General features: G+C 46.7%; 1 long non-coding RNA gene across 1 annotated transcript; it reads right to left on the minus strand.

The window, feature by feature from the left end:
• Positions 1–8,241: 8,241 nt before the first annotated feature.
• LOC307000491 lies at positions 8,242–9,789 on the minus strand. Its single transcript, XR_013798045.1, has 2 exons — positions 9,709–9,789; positions 8,242–8,808 (listed from the first exon to the last, which is right to left on the minus strand). It is a non-coding gene; the product is annotated as an uncharacterized lncRNA (long non-coding RNA).
• Positions 9,790–11,069: the final 1,280 nt, after the last annotated feature.

An 11,069-nucleotide genomic window follows, 5' to 3' on the forward strand; every position in this document is an offset into this window, starting at 1 on the left:
TTTCAAACAGACTGACTCAAAGTCACAGCGCGAGCAGAGAACATTTACTGAAGCGAGTTTATGCAACAATAACACTATATAATTCAGAATTATTTCTTACCTTAAAATCTTTGTCTTCAAATCGCGTTCTTCTTCTTCGGATGTAAATCCAATAAGCTCGCTCGCGTCTTCCAAACTCGGGACTGGACTGGACTGATTAGGTTAGGTGCTTTGTGTTTGAGGTAATGAGCGCGATTTACATGTCTATATCTTTTGCGTGCATGGGTGTGGTCACAGTCACGTTAAAACTAATGAGCAAGGGTTTGAGAAACTGGATATCTTGTAGGTTTTATACAAATGACTTAAACAGAGAATATTAGTTTTCTATTTGAATCAGGTCATTTAAAAGTACACACTTAAATGTTTATAAAGATATATAGCTCATAAATGTGTGACACGTATTCGCTGAGTTTTGTTTATGTTTAGAGACGTGCTCAAGAAAAAAAATGTTCATGAGACGGAGAGGCAGAAAGCACACCCTGTTTTTTTTACTTTATTTTTGCACAATGTTTTGTTTTGATTGTAAGTGGACACATACAAAAGTAGACATCTCACAGATTTTTTTTCATATTTCTTAAGTATGTATGACCATACATGACGGAGTTTTTAAGTCTATGGCTGCATTTACACTTGGCATTAACATGCGATCACCGTGATCCGATCAAGCAGATTAGACAATCAGGACACCGTGCATTTACATTTGTTCATATTAAGTAGCCTCTGTATCTGGATAACCGATCGGATTTCTGTTTCCTGCATAATATTTAAATTAGGTCTGTAGCACGACACCAATAAGAGTAAAGATTATACAAATTAAGCAATGTCCCAATTGCTTTCACTCACTCACTTTACTTTCTTGTGCAATCTACAGTCTTAGATCAAATTATATTTTTGAATGAAGGAATATTTCTAGAGTTGATCATACAAAAATAACCATATAAGTCACACCATCGATCATCAAGGTTTAAGGTTATAGCATGCAATGACTATATTAACAGAAATGGGAGATTAATAAACATGCTGAAACAATAAAAACATTCATCATTTAAAACGTAAAAATAAAATAAAAAGTTTATTCCTATTATTCCTATTATTCCTCTGGCAAAGCAGCGCACGCTCTTCATTAAGATCTCATGCCTCACAGCTGTGATTGTACAGGCGATCGTCTCGTTCAGATAATGTTGCACAATTAAAATGAAAAATGACACACACACAGTATCATTTAAGTCTAAATAAACTGTTTTAAATATTGACATTTATTGTAAGGTTCAAATAAATTTAATTTATTGTCTAAACTGCGTCTGGCCATTATTATCTGACAGCCCACATAGCAAATGTTTTCTGGCCCAGCTCCGGGCCAGACAATCACTTTTCCCTTGGCCCAAGTACCGCAAAGAATGACGGCCCTGAACTGGCCCAGAACTGGATTAAAGACAAGGTTCACACATGGGCCATAACTGGCCCGAATCTCAGCCAATTAATCACCCTTAACTGGCCCTGAATTGGGCCAACATAGCAAATGTTTTCTGGCCCAGCTCCGGGCCAGACAATCACTTTTCCCTTGGCCCAAGTACCGCAAAGAATGACGGCCCTGAACTGGGTTAAAGACAAGGGTCACACATGGGCCATAACTGGCCCGAATCTCAGCCAGATAATCACCATTAACTGGCCCTGAATTGGGCCAAAACAGGTTCTCTTACGTAGAGTTCTCTCGTACTGCGTCGAAAGAACGCTACGGGAAAGATATTTCTTTGTCGAGATTGAAGCCTAAAATTAATCCTTAATTTTGTAATATTGTAAAACGCTTTTCTGAAGCATACAACCTAGGCGGAGCAATACAGCTCACCCATTGGCTGCTCTGCCAGAAAAGCACAGCCTATGCGAGGCCAGAGACGCTGACCAATGAGGACGCTTCGCGCCCTTCTGCGTCACCTCCCGCCCAAACAGGCGTGGCCTAGGCCTATAAATACGAGCATAGCTGTCTAACACACTGATTTTCTTAAATTCAACGAAGCTGCACGCATCGCTGGATTGATTTGAGCCGCCACAGCCGTTTGGAACAAGCACTTCAGCAGGACGAGCCCTTTTCTGAAGCCGCCGCCTTCGCCGCCTTCAGCCGCCGTTCCCTGCTGCGCTTCTCCGGCGTGGAATATCCTTTTCAGTTTTGTGTGTGTTTTGTGTGTGTGTTCGCCTACCGCGTCACACATTTTTCCTCACAAAAGAGCAACGAGTGTCTTTTTAAAGATGTCTCGCTTTTCCTGCGGCTCCTGCCGAGCCGCGCTCATCGACGGGGACCACCACGAACTGTGTGTTTCCTGCTTGGGCGAGGAACATGCAGCTATCGCTCTCGGTGATGGCGGCTGCCATCACTGCGACATGATGCCAATCGCGACTCTGCGGACTCGCCTTGCATCTTTCGCCGAAGCTGCTCAACCGCCCCCTGTAGCGCCGCGCCGTAAGAAGCGCCGCGCTCAGCGGGTCCCGGAACCTCCCTCCACGAGGAGCTCGCCGCCGCCACCGCCGCTAGCTCCTCTCAACGTTTCGTTTGAGTCGCTCACCGACGGACAACAGCCGCAGCCCGCCGCTTTGTCCGTTATGGGGGACGACCAGCAAGCTGTATCAGAGGGGGATGATGACTGCTGTTCGCTTCTCGCTTCGGAGAGCGAGGGTTGGGCGAGCTCCGTGGACCTCCCCTCCCCCGCTGTTCCGGAACGCAGAGGAGGGAAGATCAGCATCGAGGCAGAACTGATGCGTCTGCTCACACAGGCCGTGTCGAGCCTCGGCCTCGATTGGTCGACGCCCGAGCAACCTGCACTCAACCGGCTGGATGGCCGCTTCCTCTCTGGAGACCGCGCTGCGCCCCCCTCCAGACACGCACCGTTTCTTCCTGAGCTTCATGAAGAGGTAGCGAAATCGTGGAAGGCGCCTTTTTCAGCCAGAGTGCGTACTTCTGCCTCGCCAGCATTCTCCGTAGTGGACGGTGCTCGAGACAGAGGCTACCACGCTCTCCCTCCGGTCGAGGAGGCTGTAGCGACTCACCTTTGCCCACCCTCTGCTGGACGGCGGGCTAAGGGAGTCCTACCATCCAAAGCTTGCCGCACATCGTCAGCTCTGAACGGCCACGTGTATTCCGCCGCCGGACAAGCTGCATCGGCGCTGCACACCATGGCGGTGCTTCAAATCCACCAGGCCAACCTCCTCTGCAAGCTAGACGAGGAAGGCCCGGGCGCGATCAGTGTTCCGGACTTACGTAGCGCCACAGACCTAGCTCTTCGCGCTACAAAGTCCGCCGCACACGCCATCGGCAGGATTATGGCCTCAGCTACTGTTTCCGAGAGACATTTATGGCTGACTCTCTCTGAAATGGCGGAGTCGGAGCGCTCTGCGTTCCTCGACGCCCCCGTTTCACCGGCTGGCCTCTTCGGGTCCTCCGTGAAGGACTTCGCGGACCGATTCGCCGAGGTACAGAAGACTTCGCAGGCCATGAGACATTTCCTGCCAAAGCGCTCCAGTTCCGCAACAGGCCGCCCTAAACAGCCGCCTGCCCGAACTCAGCAGCGCCCCGCGCCCGCCGCACCGGCCCAGCAGCAACAGGCCCGAGAGAGACCACGGTCTCGCTCCGCCGGACGCCGCCCGCCACCGCGTGGTCCTCGGCCCAAGATTTCACTCAAGCCCGAGGCCTCGGCGCCATCCTAGCCCTGCTAGGAAAAAGACGGTGTTCGGGTCCCGCTGCGGCCGGACTTCCACCCAAGATTTTCGCTTGTACAGCCCTAAGTTCCGTGTTTGTACCAGTGTATTTAGCAGCCAACAAACCGGCCGTAAAGCCCGTTTGCCTGCACACAAACGCCGTTTTCACGGCGACCCAGATAAATCTAAAAAAGAGTTTAATTTCTGGTGTTCCGGCCAAGGCCGATGGTGTAATGTGTGTAACTGCAATGCCCACCCAGTGCCCATTCATTCACACAAGCACAGCCCCGTTCAACACAGGGTTTGCACACATAAAATCGGCTCATGCCGATTGTGCTTTACATGTAGTGAGCGTGCCCACTGTCCAGTGCCCACAACCACTACACACTGCACGTTCCGCGGTTTCTGTAAAAACGAAACTAACGAACGGTCAGTCAGTTCACAAACACAGTGTCCCCGGTGTTATAAATGTGCCCGCTACCAAGCGCCCACGTTTATTCACAAACATAACGAGCCCCGTAGGGCTCGCCCCGCGTGCTCTCTCTCTCGCGGGACGCATACTGTGTTAAACATGTCCCCCGCCTCAGACGTCACGGCGTCCATGTTACAGCACACGGTTGCTCTCGTGTCGCCGCCATTTCGCGACCAGGGCCCAGATTACATTCAACCCCTAGTCACACGTGCAGATGCATGGGAAAGACTTCCCGGGGTCTCAGAATGGGTGCTAGAGACTATAAAAAGAGGCTATTCGCTACAGTTTCATCGACGCCCTCCCCGTTTCACGGGAAAAGTCGAAACCACGGTAAAAACAGAAGTAGCACATCTACTTCGAGCCGAAATAGCGAAGCTATTGAGCAAAGGGGCCATAGAGCCTTTATCTCAAGCTCAGAGCGAAGGGGGTCTGTACAGCAGATATTTCCTGGTACCGAAGAAAGACGGGGGTCTCAGACCCATTTTAGATCTAAGGCGTCTGAACAAAACGCTAACAAAGCGGAAGTTCAGAATGCTCACGACCAGAAGAATCCTTGCGCAAATTCGCCGAGGAGACTGGTTTATGGCGATAGATCTGAAAGACGCGTATTTTCACATACAAATTGCGTCACGTCACAGGCGATTTTTGAGATTCGCCTTCGAGGGCCGGGCATATCAGTACACAGTCCTGCCATTCGGCCTGTCTCTAGCACCTCGTACATTTACAGTGTGCATGGACGCGGCGCTGGCACCCCTGAGACTCCGAGGCGTTCGAATTCTGAACTATTTGGACGATTGGCTAATTCTGGCTCAATCGCCGTCAGAACGCGCTCACCACAAGACACTAATACTCGATCACCTCGAGTGCTTAGGTCTGAGAGTCAATTGGGAGAAAAGTTCACTGTTTCCCAGTCAAAGGATCTCCTTTTTAGGACTGGATCTGAACTCACTGTCTATGACAGCACAGCTGTCATCACAGCGCAGGCGAAATACCCTGCAAATGGCGAAATCCTTCCGCAGCGGCCACATAGTGCCACTCAGGAGATTTCAGAAAATGCTGGGCCTCATGGCCTCAGCCTCAACAGTGCTGCAGTTGGGCCTGCTGCGCATGCGCCCACTACAGTTCTGGTTGAGAGCGCGCGTACCGCGCCGAGCATGGTTACACGGTCGTTATCGCCTCAAGGTCACTCAGGAATGCATTTTAGCCCTGACACCATGGAGAGCGTCAGACTGGTACCGGTCAGGTGTAAGCCTGGGGACTTCCTCGAGCCTGAAGGTGGTGTCCACGGACGCGTCCACCTCAGGCTGGGGAGCACTGCTCGACGGCAGACCGCTCTTTGGCCAGTGGGCAGAGCGGGCCAAACTACCGCACATAAACTGCCTGGAAATGATGGCGGTGGACTTTGCGCTGAGGCGCTTCTGTCCCCGGATAAAAGGACACCACGTCCTGGTCCGCTCGGACAACATGTCGGTAGTAGCCTACATAAACCGCCAGGGTGGCGTGAGATCCCGGAACCTATTCAGGTTAGCGGAACGCATACTGGTGTGGGCCCAGCACAACCTGCGCTCGTTAAGAGCAATGCACGTGCCAGGCCACTTGAACGTAGGCCCGGACAGACTCTCACGAAACAACGTTCCTACGGGAGAGTGGTCCCTACACACACAGACAGTGCGTCTGCTGTGGAAAACGTTCGGCAGAGCGGAAATAGACCTGTTTGCAAACCAGGAAAACGCTCACTGCCCAGAATTCTTTTCGAAGAGCACGAACGCGCTGGCCAGAGTCTGGCCCCGCCGTCCGCTCTATGCTTTTCCTCCTGTCTCACTCCTGCCTCAAGTGCTGGAGCGTATCAAGGAGAGCGGATGCTCAGTACTACTGGTTGCTCCATACTGGACGAATCAGACCTGGTTCCCAGCTTTGATGCGACTGAAAAGTACTGCCCCGTGGCCGATTCCAGTGAGGAGAGACCTCCTCTCACAGGCCAAGGGCTCGATTCTGCATCCTCACCCCGAGCTTTGGTCCCTACACGTATGGGCCATAAACGGGTACCCGCTAACCTCCCAAGAGGAGTGTTAGACACGATCGAACAAGCTAGGGCTCCGTCTACTAGACGACTCTACGCTTCCAAATGGTCGGTGTTCTCTGGATGGTGTTCAGATCAAGGTCTGTCACCACTTCAGTGTGGAGAACCGGAGATTCTCTCCTTCTTGCAAGAGCTATTGGATAAGGGAAGAACCCCATCCACGCTCAAAGTCTATGTGGCTGCCATATCAGCGTTCGTTAATCCAACGCTTGGCCATTCACTAGGCAGGAACGACCTGGTGGTCCGCTTCCTTAGAGGCGCCAGGAGGTTAAACCCTCCAAGGCCTCCTTCAGTCCCCGTTTGGGACCTTTCTACAGTGTTGAACGCTATGAAAGGGGCCCCTTTCGAGCCTATTCACTCAGTTGACATGAAACACCTGTCTTTCAAGACCGTGTTTCTTTTGGCTCTCGCTTCAGTGAAGCGTGTGGGAGACTTGCAAGCGCTCTCAGTGAGAGCTTCTTGTATGGAGTTCGGGCCAAACGACTCTGTAGTCGTATTGAAACCGAAGCATGGGTACGTGCCTAAGTCCCTCAACACACCGTTCAGGGCTCAGGTCATCTCCCTGTCGGCCCTGCCGGCCTCAGAGGACGGAAATAGCTCCCTTTGCCCGGTCAGGGCATTAAGAGCTTACGTGTCCCGCTCCGCTGTTTTTCGACAGACGGAGCAGCTCTTTGTTTCGTTCAGCGGGCGCTCCAAAGGGCGAGCCGCAACGAAACAGAGTCTGTCTCGATGGGTAGTGGACGCCATTGCGCTAGCCTACGCATCTAGAGGTTTGGAATGCCCTTTGGGCATCAGAGCACATTCCACGAGAGGCATGGCCTCTTCATGGGCTTGGTATAGCGGAATCTCGTTACAAGATATCTGTATGGCGGCAGGCTGGGCCTCCCCGTCTACATTTATTAGGTTCTATAACCTAGAGGTTCCTGCGTTGCAGGCTAAACTGCTCTCGGTCTAGAAGACTATGTATAAGTGTTCCTGCCCCGCGCTGCGGCCCAGGTCACTTCAATGTTTAATATGTATAAGTGTTCCTGCCCCGCGCTGCGGCCCAGGTCACTTCAATGTTTAATATGTATAAGTGTTCCTGCCCCGCGCTGCGGCCCAGGTCACTTCAATGTTTAAGCATCACTCACTGACAATGTGTCCCATGAGCATGCTATTACCCCTCATATATATCTATATTTACATATATATGCTATTGTGCCTTAAGAGGCACTACTATAAAGGGATGATGCTATTTTAGCCGCTCTCCCTATACTTCTTGGGGTAGGCACTTGTATACCAGGGCGCGCGCGCCCTTAGGTGTCTGTGTCGGTCCAAGAGCACGCACGGCGGTTTACATAGGGTTCCCGTAGCGTTCTTTCGACGCAGTACGAGAGAACTCTACGTAAGAGAACGTACTCGGTTACTAACGTAACCTCGGTTCTCTCTAGGAGAGGGAACGAGTACTGCGTCTCATGGCCGTGCGTGCCCACGCTGCGTCGCTTCATTGACGAAAATCAGTGTGTTAGACAGCTATGCTCGTATTTATAGGCCTAGGCCACGCCTGTTTGGGCGGGAGGTGACGCAGAAGGGCGCGAAGCGTCCTCATTGGTCAGCGTCTCTGGCCTCGCATAGGCTGTGCTTTTCTGGCAGAGCAGCCAATGGGTGAGCTGTATTGCTCCGCCTAGGTTGTATGCTTCAGAAAAGCGTTTTACAATATTACAAAATTAAGGATTAATTTTAGGCTTCAATCTCGACAAAGAAATATCTTTCCCGTAGCGTTCTTTCGACGCAGTACTCGTTCCCTCTCCTAGAGAGAACCGAGGTTACGTTAGTAACCGAGTACGTTTTATTATTAGTACCAATTCTCAGCCACAAGTTAACCAAATCAACACCACCCTTTAACCAGAAACCCCAAAACTGAGCCATATCCCAGCCTAATCTTACTCAAACCATGTGAACAAAAAGTCACAGAAAAATTCAATTCAATTCAATTTAAATTTTATTAAACAATAACATAAGCCAAAAAATGTTTTTATTACACATAGAACGGTATAACAGTGTGAAGACTGTAATGCACAAGCTACAAAAAAAAAAGACAGCTAGAGATGTGCAACTGTGTTGCCTAAGCTATCTAACTAAATTAATCAAAAATTGATCTAGCACTGATATTTGAACATTACAGTATAATTTCCATAATTATTATTATTATACATTACATTATTTACATAATATAATAAGTGGGAGAAAGTTAAACGGTGTTGCCTGAGCTAATTAAATGAATCTAAAATGAATCTAGCACTCATATTTTAACATTATAATATAATTTACATAATTATTATTATTATATTATATTATTTATATACTATAAGTGGGAAAAGGTGATCCTATTTAGGAGGAACTAAAGTAGAGTTCTGCAGCCCCTCTTTCCTCCTCAATCGCTCTCTTCTTCCTCCATCGCGATCAGGAGCAAGCTGAAGCCATCTTTGAATCGTTGCTTCAATCTCCTGATCGGTGGCGTGTTGCGTCAGGCGGTTTTTTCTCACAGCAGCTAAAAGACAAAATACAAAATGAATAATACAAAATTAACAGATACATATAGAAACATTCATCCACCTACTGTACATAAATTTAGGTAACAAATTAAAATAAGGTTGCTTTGGTTACATTTTATACAGGAAATGATTGCTTATGTGGCACTATTGATTGACTAACTGGCTTGTCAGAAAAAAACTTAAAAATGTGTATATATGGAAACTGTGGTGTAAACAGTAACCAATGAACTGTTCAAGTACTGATAATCTAACGCATTCAAAGCATAAAATCTTATTTTCCCTTAAAAAAAGTGCATTTAATAATCTTAAACAGTTGCTTAGCCTACTTATTGCATTGGTCATTTTAAACTAACAACGACCTCCTACAAATACCAAATGCATGTATTAGTAGCATTATTTATTTGCAAAGTATGCACAAATTAACATGTACAAAGTCTATTATGATAGTTTTAAACAGTTGTAGAAATTGAAGTACTGGGCATACAAAAAATGTTTTACACTGTACTTATACAGCATTTATTCATCTTTTTTCGTGTTAATTTCAACATTTACTAATCTTGTTTACATGAGTTAACACAGTGAACTAACATGAACAAATGCACCGATTGATCGGCTGGTGATCGGAAGAATCAACCGATTTTCACGTGATCGGTGACCGGCCGATCACTCTGACAAATGCCAATTTTAAAACCGGTGATATGCACTCTGCGCCGCTTTGGACATTCCGCGGGCCGGTCTAACGTTATTGCACCCGGTTCGCGTCTGTATTGGCATTCAGGGGCAGTGAATCAGCTATAGACAAAAGTTAACTTCAATAAAGAACAAAGTGGCATCCGAGTTTGAAATCAAGTAGCTGCTAACGTTAGGCCTAGAGAGAGAGAGTGAACTTCACTTACCTGAACACTGAACAGCGGTTGACTGAGACTTCTTCTTCAAACTTCAGCGGGAGAAATTTCAACCGACGCATCACGTGAACCTCATTCACCAACCAGAAAAGCTGCTGTTACCATGGAGATCGCGCCTGAATGGAATGAAGCTGTATATTTTTAAATAAACTGTTATTTAGAAGGAAAAAAAAGAGATATTTAGTAAGTTTAAAACATGATTATGATGATTAAAATATGGAAAACGTAGACTTTTGTATGTGGATTTTTATTACTATAAAAACAAATTAAAATAATTATTTTTAAACTAAATTATCATGTAAGGAAAATGTACATAGGCCTATTGTAAAAATTTATGATTATTACGTTTTGTGAACATTGCTGAAAACAAAATACTATATTCATTATTCATATTTTTTTACACTGACTTGATTATTAGCTAGTTATTATAATTATTATTAATTAATCAAATATTTACATCTATTCAGAACGGGGAGGATAATCTTGCCTTGAAAATATAGTAGCAGTAATTATCCAGTACACAAGTATACACTGCAAAAAATGCTTTTCTTACTTAGTATTTTTGTTTTGTTTCCAACTGTCCAAATATCTAAAAATCAAGAAGCATTTACTAGAGAAGTAAAATGACATAAGAAATTCTATTTTATTTTAAGATAAAAAGAAAGTAATTTAAGTAATTTTTTGCTTAAAACAAGCAAAATTATCTGCCAATGGGGTAAGAAAAAAAAATGTTAATTCAAATGGAAACCAATAACTTTTTTCTTACCCCATTGGCAGATAATTTTGCTTGTTTTAAGCAAAAATTACTTAAATTACTTTCTTTTTATCTTAAAACAAAATAGAATTTCTTATGTCATTTTACTTCTCTAGTAAATTCTTCTTGATTTTAACATTTTTAGATATTTGGAAACAAACTGGAAACAAAACAAAAATACTAATTAAGAAAGTATTTTTTGCAGTGTATGGCCCATAATTGCTACATTGATCTGGGCCACACATGCACAATAAGCTTGTCTGCTGTCATTGCAGTGCCATCATTACCACACCTGGCCCATCTAACAGATGGCTGACATTGATCTGGGCCACACACCTTCAATCCACAATCGGCCCAAATTTGGTTTGCCGTCATTCATACAGTGCCATCACTGCCACACTTGGCCCACAGTTGGCTGACATGGATCTGGGCCACATACCTCCCATCCACAATCGGCCCAAATTTGGTCTGCCGTCATCCATACAGTGCCATCACTGCCACACTTGGCCCACAGTTGGCTGACATGGATCTGGGCCACATACCTCCCATCCACAATCGGCCCAAATTTGGTCTGCCGTCATCCATACAGTGCCATCAC

The sequence above is a fragment of the Phoxinus phoxinus genome (assembly GCF_949152265.1).
Source record: "Phoxinus phoxinus genome assembly, chromosome: 6".
In the NCBI taxonomy this organism is placed as follows: domain Eukaryota; kingdom Metazoa; phylum Chordata; class Actinopteri; order Cypriniformes; family Leuciscidae; genus Phoxinus; species Phoxinus phoxinus.